Source organism: Fukomys damarensis, unplaced genomic scaffold (genome assembly GCF_012274545.1).
Source record: "Fukomys damarensis isolate Sample0158 unplaced genomic scaffold, DMR_v1.0_HiC HiC_scaffold_12, whole genome shotgun sequence".
Lineage (NCBI taxonomy): Eukaryota > Metazoa > Chordata > Mammalia > Rodentia > Bathyergidae > Fukomys > Fukomys damarensis.
In genome coordinates, this window is record NW_022900924.1 from 6239738 (window position 1) to 6259270 (window position 19533).

At 54.0% G+C, this 19533-nt stretch overlaps 2 protein-coding genes across 3 annotated transcripts in view; one reads left to right on the top strand and one right to left on the bottom strand.

Moving 5' to 3' along the window:
• Window positions 1-19533, bottom strand: part of Rsph14 (radial spoke head 14 homolog) — an 80840-nt gene that overhangs the window by 9460 nt on the left and 51847 nt on the right. The window lies entirely within an intron of this gene.
• Gnaz (G protein subunit alpha z) overlaps window positions 1988-19533 on the top strand; it is a 49296-nt gene continuing 31750 nt past the window's right edge. Inside the window, exon 1 of one of the 2 annotated variants that reach the window (XM_033762355.1) lies at window positions 1988-2215. The gene's annotated coding sequence lies outside the window, so the exon portion shown is untranslated. Of the gene's footprint in view, window positions 2216-17858; window positions 18153-19533 lie in introns of those variants that run through there. The other variant, XM_010603893.2, reaches the window with a different exon arrangement.

Here is a 19533-nt window from a genome sequence, read left to right on the forward strand (position 1 = left end):
GGGAGGAGGCCACCCCGGGTGGCTAGAGCGGCGGCGTGTGGCCTCGGCCGAAACGGAAGAGAGGGCCCCCGAGGCCTGGGCCCGGGGACGGTCTGCTCGCAATTTTCGGTCCTTGCTCTTGCGGCGAGTGGAGCAAGAGATGAGTATCGACCTGCTGCGATTGTAATATGCTCCCGTCTCAATATTTTTCTCCCTTAAAAGGCGGTGGGGGTGTTTGGAGGAGGGGTATCAGGGCCTGAGGACTGGGGCTCGGTATCTTGCGGTTGATCCTAGAGGAGCTCAGCTTTTTTAGCGCGGTGCTGAGCCTGTCTGGGTGACGACGGCAGGAATCCGCCTAGGCCGAGAATGGGGCTCCTATTACAGAGAGAAGGGGATGGGAAGGCGGTGCTAAGCAAAACCGGGGTTCCCTTGAGTCTGAGTTCCAGGGTGGAGGGCCACGGTGTGCCTGGCTTGGGGAGGTGGCTGAGCCCCTGCCGGCTCCTTTCTTCCCAAGTGATTTTCCTGCCTTGGGGATCTAATCCTGCTGCTCTCATCCCTGTCTGAAGGAAGATCCTTGGCCAAATTCAATTAAGCAAATATTTACTGAGTGCTTGTTCCCCCAGGGCCTGTTGCTGAGTGGATGGCGGGGAGTGGACAGGGCCTGCCCTCCCAGGACTGACTGATTCACCTCCCCATAGGGGAAACTCATCCATGCTCAGATAACCCCTGGCGCTGGTGGCAGGGGTCCTGGGAGGAGACTCAGGGCTGCCACAAGCTAGGATCAGACCAGCCTGTGGGCAGTGTGACATTTGAACTGGAGCTTGAAGGACATGGGAACAGTTGGGGTGGGTTATTATGGGCTGGAGAGAGAAGGGGTGGCCGCACAGAGGTGCACTTGGACCACTGGTCTGGTGGGAGCACTGAGCATGCTTAGGAAGGAATCAGAGGTGTGGTGGGAAAGGCAGGTGACAGGTTCATGGGACTAAGGGAGTAAGGAGTGGCATGACCCCATGGCTTGTTAGTTGTAGCTGTCTTGGTAGTGACAGTGGCCTGCTGGTCTATGAAAGGGGAGCACTTCCATGACCCTTTGAGCTGCAGTGGGCTTGGGGGAGACCCGAGAGGGCTCCTTTCAGCCTAGGGATGTCCTTCTAGTCACCTTGTCCCTTGGGCAGGGCCAGGGCACGGCTTACTAACCCACCCACCCTCCTTAGCCAGGGTGGAGCTTAATGCTTTGGGGAGAGTGTTTAAGCTGGTGACTCTGTGCCGTTGGGCTGTGGACATGTGAGAGGTGTGTCCATCTAGGGGCCAGTGGAAGTGGGGTGGGCCATGCTTGGATGAAGTAGCGAGCTTTCTTGTCTAGGGTTGATGAGATGCTGGCATTTGGTTTAAAACTCTTCCTGTGTGTTCCTCTAACAGATGCTGATTTTCTGAGACAGGAGGTGAATAAGACATAGTTCCTCCCCCTCAAAAGGCCGATGTCACCTTCTGCCCTAGATGTGCTCCCTCACTCCTCAGGATGTTTTTGCTCTTCCTCTGAAGGAGCTGTTTGTTACTCATCTCGGTAGTATGCCCACCCCCTAGACACACACACACACACACACACACACACACACACACACACACGCACACTCAGCCTCGACCGAGGCCCACAGTGCAGTGAGAACAGGACCTGCCTACCCTCATGGGGTATGTGGTCAGTGCTGAACAGGGTGAAGCGTTTCATTCTGAACTTCCCACCTGACCCATTCCAGATGCCTGCCATGAGACTCTGGGATTGGGACACAGGGAATAGAGTCCTCCTGTCCCCAGCTTCTCAGACCTTCTGTGTCTCAGGAAGAAAAGTACTTTGGTCTGGCCACTGGCAACTTCTAGGATGATTGGAGGAACATCTCGATAGTTGGATGAACTTGGCTGCCTAGAGACCTTTGGGATGGAGGGCCTACCTGCAGGAGGAGTGCCAAATGCCGGGGTAGGCTGGCTTGGACTTAGAATATGGCCTTATCCTAGCCCCTTAGTTGTCTGATGGGTGAATTTGGATAACAGTGTGTGCTGCTTCCTCCCCTGGAGTTAAGGACAAAGCATCCCAGTGCTACCAGACACTAGGATCAGAAAACCCAAGATACTGCGTGACTGAAGAGGCATGCTCCTGCCTCCAGCCATGGCTGGCTCATCACGGGAACTGTGGAGAAACAGATGAGCCTGCTGCTCTTCTGAGGGCCCGGGAAGGAAACCTGAGGTAACCTAGCTGCTGGGGTGTCCTATAAACCCTGTGCTCAACCAAAAGGTCCGTGAAGGGAAATGGAGAGAGGCATCAGGACAGACACCAAGGGTCAGCCGCAGGCAGGAGCCCCTAGCAGAGATCATTGCACACCTTGTACAGACTAGGAGGGGCCCTGGGGCACTGACCCTTTCCGTACTCCCACCCTGGTGGTGAGGCAAGAACTCCAATGTAGGCTGTAGAAGACTTGAGGTCAGACCCTAGTCTCACCCATTGGTCCAGCCCTCTGCCCTCATCTTTCTTGTCCTTATCTGGAAACAGAGCCAAGAGAGCACCGCCTTGTCCTATACCAGCCTTCCCGCACATTCGGCTCCTTGTGGGTGTCTGCACTGGCAGGGAAGGTGCTTCACGGGATTGAGCAAACAGGGACGTGATGATCCTGGAGCACATGAGAGGAGACACTAGCCCTCCATGTGGAACACAGCGCCTTCATTCTTCGATTTAATATTGACCAGCACCTGCCACAGGCAGGGCCCTGTGCTGCCAGTAACATGTAGGCGACTGAGTACAGGCGGATGAGCATGTGCTGTGTAGAACACTGAAGGAGAAGCGGGAGGGGGCTCCTCTCTGGGATGAGACTTGGTGCAGTGCTGTGGAGTAATGCAGGCAAGTTGTGTGACAACCAGGGGAAGATACCCAGCAGAGGGATAGCAAGAGCAAAGGTACTGAGTGAATGCGGCTGAAGGCCCTACTAGAGGGCCAGGTGGCTGGAGCCGAGTGCAGGGGCCAGGCGGGCTCCAAGCTACCCACTGAGATGGGAAAAACCTGGGCAGGTTTAGAACAGAAGGGTAACTTGAGGTAATTTGGGCTCTTAAAGGATTTCTGCTGCTGTGAGAGATAGACTGGACTGGGGCGGGGACAGGTAGGGGTAGGTGGGGCCCACACCCCAGGTGAGGCAGTTGCTGACCCTGTGAGGTGGGAACAGTAGAGGTGATGAGAGGCAGTCAGATGGGAGGCTTCTTTTCAGGAGCAGGTTTGGCCTGCTGATGGAGAAAACACAAGCACAGCTGCACATTTTTTATCTGAGCCACTTGTGGGACAGAACAGATACAGGCTGAGGAAAATGTGGCCAGACTCCTTCATGAGAGGCAGGGAATCCAAAATTTGGTCTGAAACCGTGTTTTTGCTCACAGTAGGCAGAGGGAAGAGTGAGACTAGAGGCAGCAACCTGGGGTCCTCGGCATCAAGATGCAAGGAAGGCCAGGACCAGCTGCAGTCACCGGATGGGGCCTGAAGGGGCCAAGCTGAAGACTGCGTTTGGCAAACACTATTGTGATGGCCCCCAAGGAGGCTGGAGAAGACTGTCCCAGGAGCACAGGACCCCTGTGCCAAGCACTGTGGCAGGCAGGGGTTCAGGCTGTACAATTTATGGGCTCTCTGTTAAGAAATTACAGTATTAAGCAGCTAGGTATGATGGTACATGCCTGGAATGCCATCACTCTGGGAGGCTGAGGCAGGAGTATCACGAGTTTGAGCCTAGCCTGGTCATCTTAGCAAGACTCTTAGCTCAAAATAATAAAGGGCTGCGGATGTAGCTCTGTACAAAAGCCCTCAGTTCAATCTCCAGTGCCACCAAAAACAGAGAGAGGAATTATCAAGCATTTCAAGATGGTGACAGCAGAGCAAGCATTGAGCTTGGCCTAGAGCCCTGTTGACCTCACAGTAGAGCCGTACCCACAAAGTAGCCCTGTTTGTGGGGACTTCTAGGACAGTGCTGCCACAATGCTGGGGAGAGACGGTGTGTCGAGGCTGGGCCCATAGCCTGCCTGCTGCCTTTGCTCCCTTCTTTTTTTTTTCCTTTCTCTGAGTGGGCAGGTGGGCCGTATTGACCCTCAAGGCTGCTAGGGCTGATCACACTCAGCCTGTGAACCTCTGGCCTCCTGGCCCTAGAAACCCAGAGTCACACATTAACTGAAGAATTACCGGCTGTGAGTCGCCATTTCTTCCCTGTCTGTGAACCTCCAACAGCCAGCAACCCCTCAGGTAGTAGGTAGCAGGGGGCACATCTCAAAGTCTAGGCATAAGCCGGCCCTGGGCAGGCATGCTTGGTAGCCTTATACAATGGCTTCCTTGAGTTCCTGTTTCCCACAGAAGCTTGCTACATCACAGAGTTTTGAGTTATTTGCTTCTAAATTAAGGTATAACTCTCTTTTAGAGATGTCCCTGGAGAATCTATCAAAAAAGTGCTAAGAAGCAAGACTGTTAAAAGCCACAGTGCAGGGAGGGGCCTTACAAACAGTGTCAAGCCCGGTGTTCCTGGGAGCAGGCTGGAACCAGAAACACACTCTGTCCCTGAGGGCTCAGTCAAGCCTCTCATAGCTGTACCTGTGCTGATGGGCTATGGTTAGACCACACCTCTCAGAAAGAGACCCCTGTGCCATAGAGCGGCCCTCCCCTGCCCCTGAGATGGAGATCTGCCAGGACCAGGTTCCTGGATGGGTCCTGATCTGAACCCTGACCCCCTCAGCAGGGTCTGCCCCTGTGAGCCATAGATGCCCAGATGCAGATGTCGGAGTGGAGGAGTATAGACTGATATGCATATTTCCCGCAGAGACCCGATGTAGGCTTTTGTAAGGACACACAAGACCTGCCCTGGATTTTACAGCCAGGTGCATTCCAGGGACCCAAGTACCAAGTGATGCTGTAGAGGAGGGGCCTGTTTTTACATGGGTTTTGCACTTGAGACTGAGAACTAGAGAGGTGGGTTGACTTTCCCCAGTGCCTCGGTGGGTACAGACAGCCGCCACATCTGACTTGCCAGGCCTCAGGGAAGAAATCTAGGAGCTTGAGGGTTATCAGCAGCCTGGAATAGCCCTGCTTCCCCCCGTGCAGCTTGGCTCCATCTCTCATGTGGTTGCAGGAAAGATGATGGTAAAGGCCTGGCTAGACCTGTTGAGCTGCAGCTGGCAGTGTGGCTACTGCCAGTTCTCAAACCCTGGCCCCTACTCTGGACAGACTGGTGGACTGCAGCAAGCCCTGGGCCTTTCCCATCCAGCCCTTTCCTTTCTTGCTCCAACACCCCTGGTAGAGGCAGCTTGGGATCTGGGCTCAGCCCTGAGGCTGTGTGCCCTGGAACTGATGCTTTTTCCTCTTTGGACCTCAGTTTGCTTTTCTCTAAAAGCACATGGGGCTGCAGGGCCCCATCTTTGCTAACAACTGCTGGGGACTGAGGACTCCCTGCCAGGAGGGGCCCACAGTGGGTAAGATGGGAGGTTGGCTCTTTAAAGGCCATTTCTGCACTCTTGGTTTCTGCCTAAAATTGCGCTCCTGCTGCCTAGTTGTTTGCCTCCGTGTGTCAGAGTTGAAGGCTGGTCTTCACAGCTGCTCTTCCTTTTCACTCACTTCTTAGGGCCACACACAAGCAGGGTCTCCAGATCCTCATACAAGGCCTGGTGGGCCCTCTCTAGAACAGCGTGTGTCCCCACCCACACAGCTCCTGTGCCCCTGCCTGCCGCTCTCGTTCCCCTTGGCACTCGCCACAGTTCAACTTTCTGTTTTATTTATCATCTTTGTTGTCTCTCCCTCTCCTTGGCTTGAGTGGAAGCTCTGTGAGGCAAAGGCTTTCTGTGTTCATCTCTGAGAACCCAGCACCCAGGGCCATCCTGCCTAGTAGGCACCCAGGAAGTCATTGTGGAGTATTAGTGAGCACCTCAGGTCATCCCATTGAGCCCTTTTCTCACAGAGGGCTGGCATACGCCCTCACATCCGAAACCCTGCTCCAGCCCAACACTGGACCCCATCAGGCCCAACTCGGTCTTCTCACACTGAAGCAGATGCCTCGAGCGAACACACGGTCTTAGGAAGGTGGCATGCCTCAGTGCGGCCTTGGTCAGATGCAGTGGGGATTCACTTGCAGAGATACATTTATGGGAACTGTCTTTAAGAGAGAGAGACAGGATCCTGATGGAAGTGAAAAAAAAAAAAAAATGAAACAGTGGCATCTGAGTGGCCTTTCCGGATAGCCCCTGTGCCCCAGGATTAGGAAGTAACCTGTCAGTTGGTCAGTAGGGCAGCTCAGTACAGGGGAGGACTCGGGGCCTGTGTTGAAGTTCTGTACTTAACTGTAGAGGTGACCCTGTTGAATCCTTCTCCCTAAGCCTTGGTTTCCTCACTTTTATTTATTTTTAAAATGTATTTAGCAATGCTGAGGATCGAACCCAGGGCCTCATGCATGGTAGGCAAATGCTTTACCACTAAGCAACATGCCCATCCCTCCACACCTTCAAACTTGAGGCTCTAGGCTGAAGCCAGGGTACATGCAGGTAGTTTTCATTTCTTATTCCAAATTTGGGGCATCTACCCAAAGCACACTATGCTGAAGAGGATTCTAAAGCTGTGTTGTGGCTTAGAGGAGGAGCAATCCCCTCTAGTTGATTGGTGATGTCTGCAACAGGTCTGAGAGGCAGGATGGGACATGCTTGGCAGCGACTAGCCAGTCCCACTGTTGTGCTCTCCCTCTTGGCTAGCAGCTCCAATTCATCCTCATTTCTTCTTCCATGGAAACACAGATCCTGGCTTCTATGAGGTAAGGACTCGCCTCCCTTTGCAGTATCTCCCAGGCTGGCACCAGGAGTCCCTAAGCAGCTCAGGTCACCATTTATTGAAAGTGTCTTCCTCTCTCAGCTGTTGCCTTGGTCCCTGCAGTGGCCTTCAGGTCCATCCCCCTGCCTGGCCCCTGACAGCCTTTCTCTGTACACTGAATGAATAAATAAGCAAGTAAATGTGTGAGACAGAGACTCATCTGCATAGCAAGGCCAGGAGCCTTCTGGATATAAATCTCATGCTGAACTCTGTTCCAGCATGTAACTCCGAGAAGCCTGCCTGTATACCCGAACTGGATGACCTGGAAGGAAGGCACCTAACTGTAGTTTGGGGCTCTAGATGTTGCAGTAGTGTGGGGGGAGGGGGCAGAGTAAGGAAGAAGGGCCCATGTGTGTGAGTTGTGGGCTCTGTATCCTGTGGGGGTCCCAGTGCTCCTGTCTGACTTTGATCTTGAAGTGGTCCACCAGGTATCACCAGGAGTAAAGATGGGAACACCCTCTAAGCTCCTGAGAGAGGACCTTGATGAAAGGTTAAAAAACTAGACACCCACGGCCCTTGTTCTGGCCCCAGCAGGTCCCAGACCCTAGGGAAGAGGCAACTTGACCTGAATTGGTGGTGTCCCCTCTTCTCCTGCCACCTCTACTGAAGTTTGGTGAGCAGGGCAGTCTCCACGTGAGGCACTCTGCCCGGTGCCTCTCTCTTCCCGCTTCTCCACACCGCATGGCATGTCTTCTCTGGCCTTAGCTGTCCTCACTGTTTTAGCCTCACCCCCGCCCCACCCACCCTTCTTACTGTTTCCTGACCCCGTAGACTGGCTAGCAGGACCCTGTCTGGCTGACCCTCCATTCATCCCTTGCTGGTAAATGGGTATGGTGGCCATTTCCTGAGCTGAACTTTCCTCCAGTGTGGCTGCCCCCTCACCCACTCCATTACTTCTGATATGCTGTGCAAACATATTTCTTGATAAAATTCTGGGAAGAAAAATAATTAGAGTGTTGCCTCCATTATCCAATTTCTGATTAATCAAACTCTCTTTGTCCTCGGCCAAAATCTATTCATTTCCCTCAAACACTGGGCTGGTGCCAAGCATCGATTTCCTTTTTGATAGCACCACTCTCCCACGCACGGTTCCATCCCTGCCCCGCCCCGCCCTGCCCTGTGGCTGGGATGAGCAGAAGCACTGTTGGGGCTGCTCCCATCTCTCTGGGCCACACCAACACCCACATCCCCGCCCTAGCTCCTGGGAGGCCGTGGCTGGGCTCCCCCGACCTTTTGGGTGTGTTACAGGACTGATGGAGGGGCCGTACCTCCGACCTGGGGACAGGCCAGGGTTGGGGGGTTATGGCTGGCGTAAGAAGGAGGCCAGGGCTGGGTCAAAAGGGTTAGGGCCTGTAAACGGGCTGGGGGACCTGCACAGTGTATGTGCGGTGGAGAGTGCACTCTGCAGCAACAGAAACCCAGCCCCAGAGAATTTACAGAAAGAGGAAACATCCTGACCACTGGGTCTGAGAGTTCTACATTGTGGGCGCATCAGAGTCCACTAGCCCATGTCCACTGTGTCTATCCAAAGCAAAGCCACTAAGAGCCTTTTCAGAAGATTGCCCAGATGTCCTGTCCCTATGCTGACACAATCCATCCCTCATTCCGTCACTGCAGGGGACTGTGTGGGTTTCTCAGCACTTGCTTGGTGCGAGGTCCTTGCAGGCATGTGATGTGTCAGGGAGCAAACAGAAGGGCAGCCCCTGCCTGTGGCACTCCCACTGCTGTGAGTACGATGAGGGGAATGGCACCCACACTGTGAGTTACACAGCGGTGTGTTAGAAAGGGACAGTGCTATGTGGATATTGCCGGTGTGCTGTAGGTGTTTGGATCAGAGTGGTAGTTTGCACCTACAAGTACAACGGGCAGGGAGGCCTTCCAAGGAGGGGACATTTCAGCCATTGGATGAAGGTACTTTGGCTGTGGACAAAAGGAATAGCCGGTGCAGCGGCCCTGAGTTGAGAAGGAGCCGTGTGTGCTGGAGAGTGAGCGAGGAGGTCAGCAGGGGGCCAGTGTAGCAGGAGTAGAAGTGGGAGAGGCAGTTGGAGAGGCTTGGCTGGTTGCAGAGCTCTGGGGCTCTGGAAGGACTGTGATCCTGTATCTGAACTGAGGTGGTGAGAGACAGAAGGCTTCAAGCACAAGGGAAATGTGCTCCGCCTTGATTTTATAAGGAGTCTGCTGGCTGCGGATGGAGCATCAAGTACGGGGAGCTGGGAACAGTAAGGAGACCAGGGAGCTCACTGCCGTAGTCCAGAAGAGGGGCTAAGCAGAGCAACTCGATGGCCAGGCAATGTTCAGAGTCAGAAGGTCAGCTGGGCCCAGCCCTGACCTGAGACCCGGTACCCTGTTAGGAAGGGGGCAGAGGAAAAGTACCAAGCATGTTGCTTGGGACCTCTTCCTATGTGTGCACTGTTGTCAGCTGCAGTCCAGCAGTTCATGGCTACACCCCTTGCTGGACATCTGCCCTGACTGTTGGAGCTCCCTTTTCTGGAAATTCTTGGGAGGTGGTGCCCCTGCCCCTCAAGATGGGACAGCTATGAGGTCATCGTCCCTCCTGAGTTCCTCATGGGATCAGGCCGAGACTTTGCCACAGCTGGAGCCTCACTGTGCCCAGCTCATGCCCCAGCCCTGTCCCTGCCTGCATCTCTCACTTCCCTATGGGTTTCTCCAGGACACTGGTCACGGACACAAGAATACCCTACTCAGCCTCCGCTCCTCAAGGACGTGATCAAGGTGGGATTGGGAGCAGCTGCAGGCTTGGACACTTCTGGAGGTGGCCTGTTACAAGCAGAAGGATTGGTGCTAGCTTCTGAGTCACCTGAAGTACCCCTGGCCTCTGCAGGACCCACAGTGACAAAACCCACACTCCTGGGCCCTTCCTCAGACGGGGAGGGGGATGAGCAGGAATCTGCAGTTCTCTGAGAGCCTCTGATTTCCAGGCCATTGGCCTGTGTGAGCTGGTCCTGAGCATGTGGGTATGAGTTTAGGAGGCATAGGAAGTAAGCAGAGTGAGGGGGAAGTGGGGACAGACAGATCGGAGGATAAAGAGAGGAAAGGGGTTACAGGGAGATGGGGGGCTCCTGGGAAGGAGCCAGTCACTCATCTGGCCCCACGGAGTCCTCACTAGAGAGGGTTCAGCCAGGGTGGGGAGATGGGATTATTCCGAGACCACCCAACTGAGAGACCTGATTAAACACAATTAGCCTTCCCTGGGGAAACCCGTGAGCCAGGAGTCTGGAGCACAGCTTCTCCAGGCAACAGCCCCCTTTGATTTGGCTCTCATTGAAGGCCTTGCCCCTTGGTTGTCATTTCTCCCTTTCCCTCTGTAGGTGGGTCCTTTCCATTTTTGTTTATATTTATTTACTCCTCACTAGAGAAGGATCTGGCCCAATTTCCTACTGAGTCAGTGCTCCTGGGGTGATGCTATCACCTCTTGTCTGGTCAGTGTTGATGGCCATGGGCCAGAAAACAGCATGTGGCTGAGAACATCCAGAGCCAGGACAGCACAGCCTCTCTGGTCGTTGCCTTCCTTTAGCAGAGAGACACTGATAGGCTATGACCTGCCTAGCTAGGGCAGAGCCATTAGTTGTGTTGGGTTCTGTCTGCGAACAGGATTGCGGCGGGTGCACTAACCCTGGTCTTTCCTACCATTCACGTGGACTTTGGTTTCAGAATAAGCAGGGAGCAGTCAGGTAGTAATCACCTGTAATCCAGGACTTCTAGGAAACTGAGACAGGAATTTCTGCCTAGCCTGGGTAATTTAGCGAGCACCTGTCTCAAAAGGGGAGTGGGGCCTGGGAGTGTAGGCCCTGGGTTCAGCCGCCAGCATCAGAAAACAAAGCAGGGAGCTTGGAGGAGGCTGAGAAAGGTGAGGAGACCCACTGCCGGTCTGTGAGTATGAGGCCTGTCAGGTGGCTGGAGGGGGCGGTGCGGCATGGAGAAGCTAATTCAGTGGCCCAGGCCCTAGTGACTATATACTGACTACAAGGAATCCACCCACAGTCATATGTCCCAAAGCCCAAATCGGTAATACCTTGAATATACACATCCTATCGTTTTTCACATTTGCAGGGACTTTTGTGATAAATGAAATACAAGTCATTTGCAAGTTTCAAAACGCTTGGTGAGCAGAAATCCTTTTCTCTCTGTCACCAACATTTGCAGGGTAAGTGGGTGCTCTCCATTCTCAATGCAAAGCATGCCGGCCTGTGTCCATAGCAGGCTGAGCACCCAGGACAGTGGGCAGCCCTCCGGCCCCCACGGGCTTCTTTTCACACCCCTTTGAGTCAGCTGTGTTTGTCCCAAACCTCTTTATGCCAGTTGTTCTTATTATGTAATTATGTCACTGACAATTACATAGACTAGTGGAAGATGACTATAAAGGGGGCTTCTGTGGAAATCAAGGTAGATGTTTTGGAAACCTGTGCTTCCATTTGGTGTGGGCAAGACAGTTATGTTTGGGGACAGAGAGTCATTAACAGCCTAGGGATTGGATTCCAGTTACTTTGCACCTCCCTGCTGTTGAAGAAAGTAGCCTGAATGTTGCACAAGGCGAGCAGTGGTTTAAGGACCGTGCAGCTACTCCAGAATGTGAACCATGTTGCAGGAAAGGTCTTGGCTCTCTCCAGACCTTGGCGTGTGAATGTACATGTATCTTAAGTGAAAATAAAATATTTAAAGTACTTGTGTATCATTTCTTAGGAGCCCTTGCTACAGCTCACTTCAGTAGACTAGCCAGTGACCCCGCCTTTGGGCACTGATGAATGTTAGAAATAAATCTCTAATGATGCTGGGATCTGTGGGTTGGCTTTTCTTGTTTTGGGTTGTGTTTTACCTAGAGCGGGATCATTCTACATGAAAAGGTTGTAAACCAGGGTCTATAAGCTGAGACAAGGCCTCGAAAGCTGAGGATGAGAGGGGCCTGCTCAGTGACATAGCAGAGCTCCCAGGACAGGCCAACTGGAAAGCCCCTTTTCCCCAGGAGTGTGGAGACAAAGAACTTACAGCCCCCAGACCTCCTGAGAGGGAGGGTCTAGGGGGCAGCTTTTTAGGACCAAAGGACCATGGAACACTGGTTTCCCTAGAGAACTCTCAGCCTAGGGGTACTGTATGATGTGCACTGTCACTTCCCTACCCCATGCTCCCCAAGACTCACATTTATTTCAGTGAAGTGGTCAAGATAGTGTTTCCCGGGGACTGGAGCTGGGTGGGAGCAGTCAGGCAAGAAGCTCCTGCAGGGAGGACTGGGTGCTTGAAGAGGAGGGACAAGCAGAACCTTCAGGAAAGGGAATCATGCCCCACGTGGGAAAAGAAACTGGAAAGTACAGAGGTTGGGGTCCTGAAGAGATTGGACTACAACTCTGGGAGGGGCAGGTGGGATGCCTACTTGACAAGTATTTGTAGAGAGCAGGAGCAAGAGGGCCAGGGGAGGGTTAGGATATGGAGAGGTCAGATGCAGGGGGGGCTCTGGATTTAAACAGAGCCAGGTCTCAGCATCCCAGGCATGTGAGGGCTCCATGGGCCAGCAGAGGCCCAGAACATAAGGCCCAGTGAGGTGGTCTCAGTGTGACCCCTCGGCAACAAGCTCCTGAGAGAGGTCAAGTTAGGTGACACTCTCAAAAGGGAGTGCTGGAGATGCTTCTGAGCTCTGTGAAAACATTTTTTGGTGTTCGTTTCATCTACCCATCCATCTGTTCTGCAAATCTTTCACAACACCTGCTTTGAGGGAAGTAGAACTGGCAGCCAGGGGAGGGAGGGCAAAATAAGATCCCAGACCAGCCATGGTGGGGACTCCAGAAGAACAACACACATATTGCTGTCAAAGAGAGCACCTCATCAGGAGCCTGCAGCCTCAAGAGGGAGAGGACCAGTCAGTGATCATTCTGGCCTTCTTCCTTGAGTGTAGCATAGCCCTGCTGCCCAGCCGGCCACACACTGCACTTGGCTCAAAGTCATAGAGGACTGAGTGGCAAGTCCACTGGGCTCAGGGCTTGAGAGAGGAGGCTCCCTTCCCACCTTTTCAAAGAGTAATGCTTTCACCCAGCTGAGATAGGGCAGGGCACTGGGGAAGGGGTGCAGCCAGGAAGGTGGGAACCCAGGTTCTTGTATGGTTAATAGGAAGAAGGGGTGGTCTTGTGCAGTCCGTCTCTCTCCAGAAGGGAGTTCCTGGGGAGGGTAGACTGTCCCTGCCTCTTATCCAGTGTCACTAGCATCAAGGCAAGCAAGGGTTTTATCTCCTCAGGAAGATGTGGTTTTTAGTCCCAAAATATGTGTTGTATCAAAACCCTAAAGCCATCAGACCCTTCCTGAAGACAGTCACACTGGACAAGTGAAGAGGTGCAGAGGGTGCCAGAATCCAGTGAGAGTGTGTGTCTGCCTGTGTGTGAGTGCGTGTCTGCGTCCTCAATCCTCACTGAGCACCTGCTCCTTGCTGGCACTGCTACATGCTGGGACCTGCCAGGCAGCCCTGTCCTTCATCCTGAGACCCAGTGGCCAAGCCATTCAGCGAGGTCATTTCAAATATCTGAGCTGGAAAGACAGGGAACGCACATCCCCACATCCCAGACAAGCATAGGCGCGGGTGCCAGCCTGACACTCTCTCCAGCACACGCTGTGGCTCTGTGTTCAGCCCTCCCGATGTACATGCAGACGGCATCACACACGGTATCACACATGGCAACACTGAGGAGCTGTAACCTGGAAGTGCTTTAGACTAGGGGATTCCTGTTGTAGCCTGGGTTCCTTGTCCAAAGGTATTCAACCCATCCAGGTGAGCCACCTGCTGCACATGGCCTCCTTGAGAGCCCCTGAGTTTTCAGGGCAGCTCTCGGGCTTGTAGCCCCCTCCTTAGAGGGACAGATGTTGTTTCCAGGGGCTTCCCCCCAGGCTGCTACGAGCTGTAGAAATCTTACAGAGCTCCCCTCTGCTCGGTCTGTGGGGTCACCTCTGACAGTTACCTGGGCCCTCTGTGTCCTCAGCTGTTCCTCACTGTACCTTCTGCATCTGTCACTGTGTCCTCATTGCCACAGCACTGGTCTTTATGAGGAATGGTCTTCCAACCAGAATATGAGCTCCTCGATGTACAGACTTGCCTTGCTCCCTCACGGTGTCCTCGTCCCTGAGTAGGGCCATATACTTTGGGGCACAATTCTGAGAGGGCCCAGTATGGGTCATGATGTGCTAATTGATCACTTGCCCTCACAGATCTGAGGGCGGAGAGCCCCGGGACTGGGCTTACCTGCTAGATTATTTAAGAGTATTGGGTGAAGCGTTTGAGGGCACACCGAACATGCAAGTGGAACTGAGCCAGGGAAGGGATGACCCACTTCTCTGAGACAAGGCCTTGGGGCCTGAGGACGAGGGGTGCAGTGTTCGCACCATAGCAGAATAGACCCATTGCCGTTGCCAGGGCATCCTAGCAGATAGGGTCTTTGTGCCCGTGGTTCCTATGTAACCCGTCTGTGTCTACAGGAGGAACGGAGCCCAACTCAGAGCAGGAAACTGGGCAGCCACCAGACCATACGAGGTGGCCTGAGGCCACAGCTTTGAGCAGTGCTAACCCTCCCTGTGAGGAATGTAATCCTTTTTATTTCTCTTGCAATCCTTTTCCTTCAAGGAGAAAATCCCAGTTTGAGGCCCGTATGGCCCTCACACCCTCCAGCAGGCAATAATCCCCGTTGTTTAAGAAACAGCAAGTGGCCTCGCCTGGCCCTGGCTCAGGCACCAATCCCTGGCTAGCAGCAAAAGCAGTTGCTTTACACTGTTGTATATTTCAGATTACTTCTGTCTGTAGTGAGTGACTCTGGCTTTCCATTTAGAGTCAGGATGTGAAGCTTTTTTTTGAAGAACAGTTATTTAAGTAAAATGAGTCCATTTAAAGAAAAGCACTGAGTAAATAACAGCAGGTAATACCCAGATATGCCATGTTAGGCTGTGGTGTTAAAACCCCCCTGTGGAGTGGGGTGGAGTGGCACAGGGCTGGGTGGTAGCTAAGCCCTGTAGATTTCTCAGTTAAGTGACTGAGGAAATCGCCTCCTCTCTGTAAACTCCGGTTTTCATATCTGTAAAGTTGTGGCCACTTCCCAGGCCTGTTCGTACATAAGATGACACCTGCATGAGCACAGGCAGGTGCCCTAGCAGCAGGAGCAAGCAGATGGGGGACCAAGTGCAGCTGTTCCCCGAGCAAACCTCTGTGTCTGGAGCGCCCGGGCGTGCTGTAGACCTGGAAAGCATTGCTGGGCCACAGCAGGGATCCAAGGTTTTCTCCCCAACCCCGCCATGCCTAGCTTCCTTTGGACAGACATTCCCCAGAGCCCACCCCACAGCTGTCCCTGTTCCAGAGCACACGTGGAAATCACTTCATGAAGAGTCTGCCAGAACCCTGGACTGTGACCAGACCATTGCAGGGATGCTCGTGGGTCAAGACTGCCATAAAGCTCAGGCTAGAAAGGCAAAACCCACAGTCAAGGGTCCCTAGCTTCACCCTGGCGTAGAGGCCGAGGTGACAGGGAAGGGAAGTTGAACCGGCAGAAGAACTGGGCAACAATTGAGACTACCACAGAACGTCCGGGGTAAAGGCCCTCGCAGATCCAGACCAGGCGCTGGCTGCAGTTCTGGGGCAGGAGAGGGACATGGCAGCTGAAAACAGAGACCGTGGGGCCAGTAAACCAAGAGTAAAAAGGCAGTGGAAAATGTTTCCTGCTTATGAGGGAAGGAAAGTGATTATCAGTGGTAGCCACAGGCATGGGCTTTTCTGGACCTTCGGTTCTCAAATAGAGCCACCATGGGAGCTCACTCGGGTGTGGCTAATTCCAGAGAGTAAGGGAGAGGACCCACTCTTGAGCTCAGTTATGTAGGCTCACGCCACGCTGTCCTGAGAGACCGAGGAAGCACCTCCCAACCACTGAGTTGGGCAGCCTGAGGCCAGCAGTGTGTGAACCGCCCATGTGCCTTGAATATAGGTTTCTGGAACCTCGGGTGCACTTCTCCTGCCAATCCCTGCCAATTGTGAGGCACGGGCTGGCTGTGGGGCTGGGGCCTTCCCCAAACTGCCTGATATCCTTGTGTAAGAAGGGGCCTATGGTCATGGACACCAGTGAGTTCAGTTAGCAGTCACTGGACCGACCTCCCTCACCCTTTCCAGATCACCACAGAGTGGCCATTGGGTGCTAGGGTGGAGCTGGCAGGTGGAAGGGCTGCTGTTGCCAGGGCAGAAGGCATCTGAGCAAACAGGTGGGGGACAGGCGGTGCTGAGTCATTACCTCACTCCACTGAGCACAGGCCTAGGGGCAGGTGGACACAGGTGGTCCCAAGGCAGTGCTCCAGCGGTGGACAGGACTCGTTGGTGGGTGGTGAGGACCGTGACTTTGCTCCCACCCTCAGGCATAGAACAACAGATAGGAGCTGAACCCACTCCAGGCTGGGACCACAGGACAGTGGGAGTTTTCAAGGATTCAGGGTGTGTGGCTATCTGTGTAGAACTGGGGAGGCCCATTGGTTTACCAGGAGTGCACCCTCCCTCTGCTTTGCTAGCACCGTGGCCTGGCTGCCTACTACCCCTTGGGATCCTACCCACTGTCCCTGGCAGGGTTGGCCATCTGAGGAGCCTCTGCCTGAGTGTCATACCAGACCACTGCGTCTGTATCTATTCACAGTCCCAAGTGTTTGTCCATCTCCTCAGCAAGCCTGAACTGCCTCTCTGTGCATACTTAATCTTGAGAGACCAGAAGGGAAGGCAGCCAGCAGCCAGGGCTCTGGATAGTAAAAGGCCTGGATCTTTATCCCTAAAGAGGCCTGTAAGCTGATAAGTCTTCCCACGCCAGAGTTCCCTGGCTTAGCCTGGCTTGGGCAGTGACACCTTAGTGACCTTGGCTCTAGGCTGACTTCCACCACCTTGAGGAGCTTACCCGAGTGACAGCTACAGGGAAGCCCTAAAAGAGATTCTGGGAAGAGGCTGTGGATACGATGAGGTTGTCTTGGTCTATAGTTGTGGACATGGGTGTTGTGTTGCCCAAGTTCTATGCCCAATAAGAGTTGAGCCTCCAGGCTGTGTGAACAGACCAGAGGAAATCAGTGGCAGCTGGTGTGGCAGGCAGAAGTGGCAACACCACTTCTCCACAACTGTGTGCCTGCCTGATGTCTGTTCCAGGAGCAGCCTGGAGAAGGCCACATCTGGGGGAGGGGTGGGCATGGCCTGACGGGACCAGGGTCAAAGGCCCAAGGGCAGGCAGCAAGGGTCTTAAAAGGAGTAGTCCACAGGTGTGCTGAAGGGTCTGGCCTAGAGACTTCAGGGAGTGAGGGGCTTTCCCCAAAGGGGTTCTTGAGTGGACTCAGGGTTGGGGGAGTACACCCTGGCAACCTCTGGGTGGGTGAGTCAGGGAAGCCTGCTTGTCAGGAGCCAGAGACCAAGGCATGCTAGTTTCCCCAAGACTGCCAGGGAGGAGGCAGGGCAGCTGCAGGCTCAGGCCTAGTGAACTTACCATGCTTTATGTGCCTCAAGCTTTTCATGTGGGTTGGAGATGTGGGGGTAGGGCTAGCTGGTGCTCACTGATTGATACAGTACCAAGCTCCAGCCATAGAAGAATAGGGTCCCACACTACTAGGACAGATGACAGCTCCCTCTACACCTGCTGCTTCCTCCCACATCTTTTCTCCAAAAGCAGCCAGCGATCTTAGCCTGCTGGCCAGTCTCAGCGGTGCTCTCAGTGCCTCCCTGCTCCACCCAGCTGCCACTCATCGGTAAGTACTGACCATCATACGGCCTGTGTCTCATGGGGCCACCTGGTGCATCTGCTTCCCCAGCCCTTGCCCACGTTGCCACCTCTCGCCTCGACATCAGTGCAGGAGTCCCTCCCACTGTCCAGAGCCTCGGTCCAGCAGCTAGAGGGATGCAGGTCGTGGCATTCCTTGCTCAGTCCTGACTGTCCCCTGGGTGACTTGCCAGGTGACCTCAACCCTAGCTCTTCCTCCTGTCCCTTAGACTAGCTGGACACATTTCCACCTTCTACCAGCAGTCTACCCTCAGATGCTTGCTTGTCTGCCTGTTTTACTGACTGTTCACAGTCATCTCTGTCCTTTTAGGAAGCTGGCTTCACCCACCTTTGCAGACTAGAACTCTGCCCTTTTCACTCATTATCCTGCTTGTCTGGAGCTCCGTGTGTGTCATAAATCTCAGCACCTCTGTCATTCTGTGTACCAGCTGTGGTCTGACTCCTGCTGACGCCACCTGAACAGACTTAGAGACTGGGTCTGTTTGCCTCATTCGGTAGAGCCATGCCCCACCTCTCTCGAGTGCCAAGCTCAAAGCCACAGCTCAGTAAGTAAATATGAGATTACAGAGCCTATGACCCGTCTTCCCCTCGGCCCACACCCCTCACCACACCACCGCTGGTCTCCATGGCCACCTCTGCTCTCAGTGTACGGCACGAACTGCAGGCAGACCAGCCCTGCACCCGTGCGCATGCAGCCGCACGTAGACACATCTGAGCGGTCCACGCCGGGTGGGCATGGGCATGGATCAGCACAAGTGGTTTAGACCCCGTCAGTAGCTCCTTCCAGCTGGGCTTCTCTTCTGCCCTGCCTTTTCCTCTCACCGTGTACACCTTTCCTCTCTTTGTGCCCAGCCAGTCTGACCTCCCTTCAATTCTGTATCCACTGCAGTCCATCACTGCTGTCCTTATTACACTCGGCCACACACACACACTGCGGGGACCTTGCACAATTCCTCCTCTGTCCATTGCGCTCCTTTCCTTGTCTGTTCCTCTGTTATTTCCAGCTGTGCCTGGTGGCACTGTGGTGGGAGGTCGTGATGTGACCCCATAAGCAGTTTCCGGGCCACCCAACTCTTAGCCTGTGCCTCTGGACTGGTTCTCATCAGATTCTGTTCTGGGATTTGAAGAGTCCCTTAAAGTCCAGTAAAGCTCCAGGTTAGACTCAGAGAGAGGACTGGCAGGGCCCTTGTGTGAAATCTAAGAAGCCAAGCCTCAGAGCCAGTCTCCTGCTTACAGCCTTTTCTGCACCCATGTACAGTCCCCTCCCCCACCAGTCACACTGCTCCATGCTCACATCCCCCAAATATGGCCAAGCCCCACAGAGCTGCGGGAGGGATTCTGGGTAGGGACTGCAGCTTATTTGGCTCTGGTGATCTGAGAGAAGAGGCTGCCTCAAGCAGGGAACCTACCCTTATCGTGACGGTTGGTTGCTACTCTGTTCAGGTCCTGTTACACACGGTTGCTTCCTGGCCACAATTTTCCTCTATTCTCCCATCGCCCTCTAGCTGCCCGTACACACTGATCAGGGTCCACATGCCCAGCCCTTGGCTTGGGCTTCCACACAGCAGCACTTCAGGCCGCAGTCTGCCAGCCCACTGTCCCCAACCTGCTCTCCTGATTCCTAGCAGCCCAATCCCTCAGTGTTGGGGTGGTGGAGCACATAATTCCTGAACCACAAATTACATGTACTCAGACAGAGAAGCCTTTCTTTCTGCCATGTAGGGCTAAAGGCTGGGTCGGTGCAATCTACTCTTCTTCAAGACCTGGTGCTGCGTGCTGCCACGGCAAAGCAGGACAGACTATTTGGGCAACAGAGCTAGGGGTTGGAGGGGCTACGGAACCCGCAGAAGAGGCTTATGCCACCGCGTAGACCTGCCCAGTCCATAGAACTACAGGCCCCTGCAGCGTCACCGGTCATCAGCAACA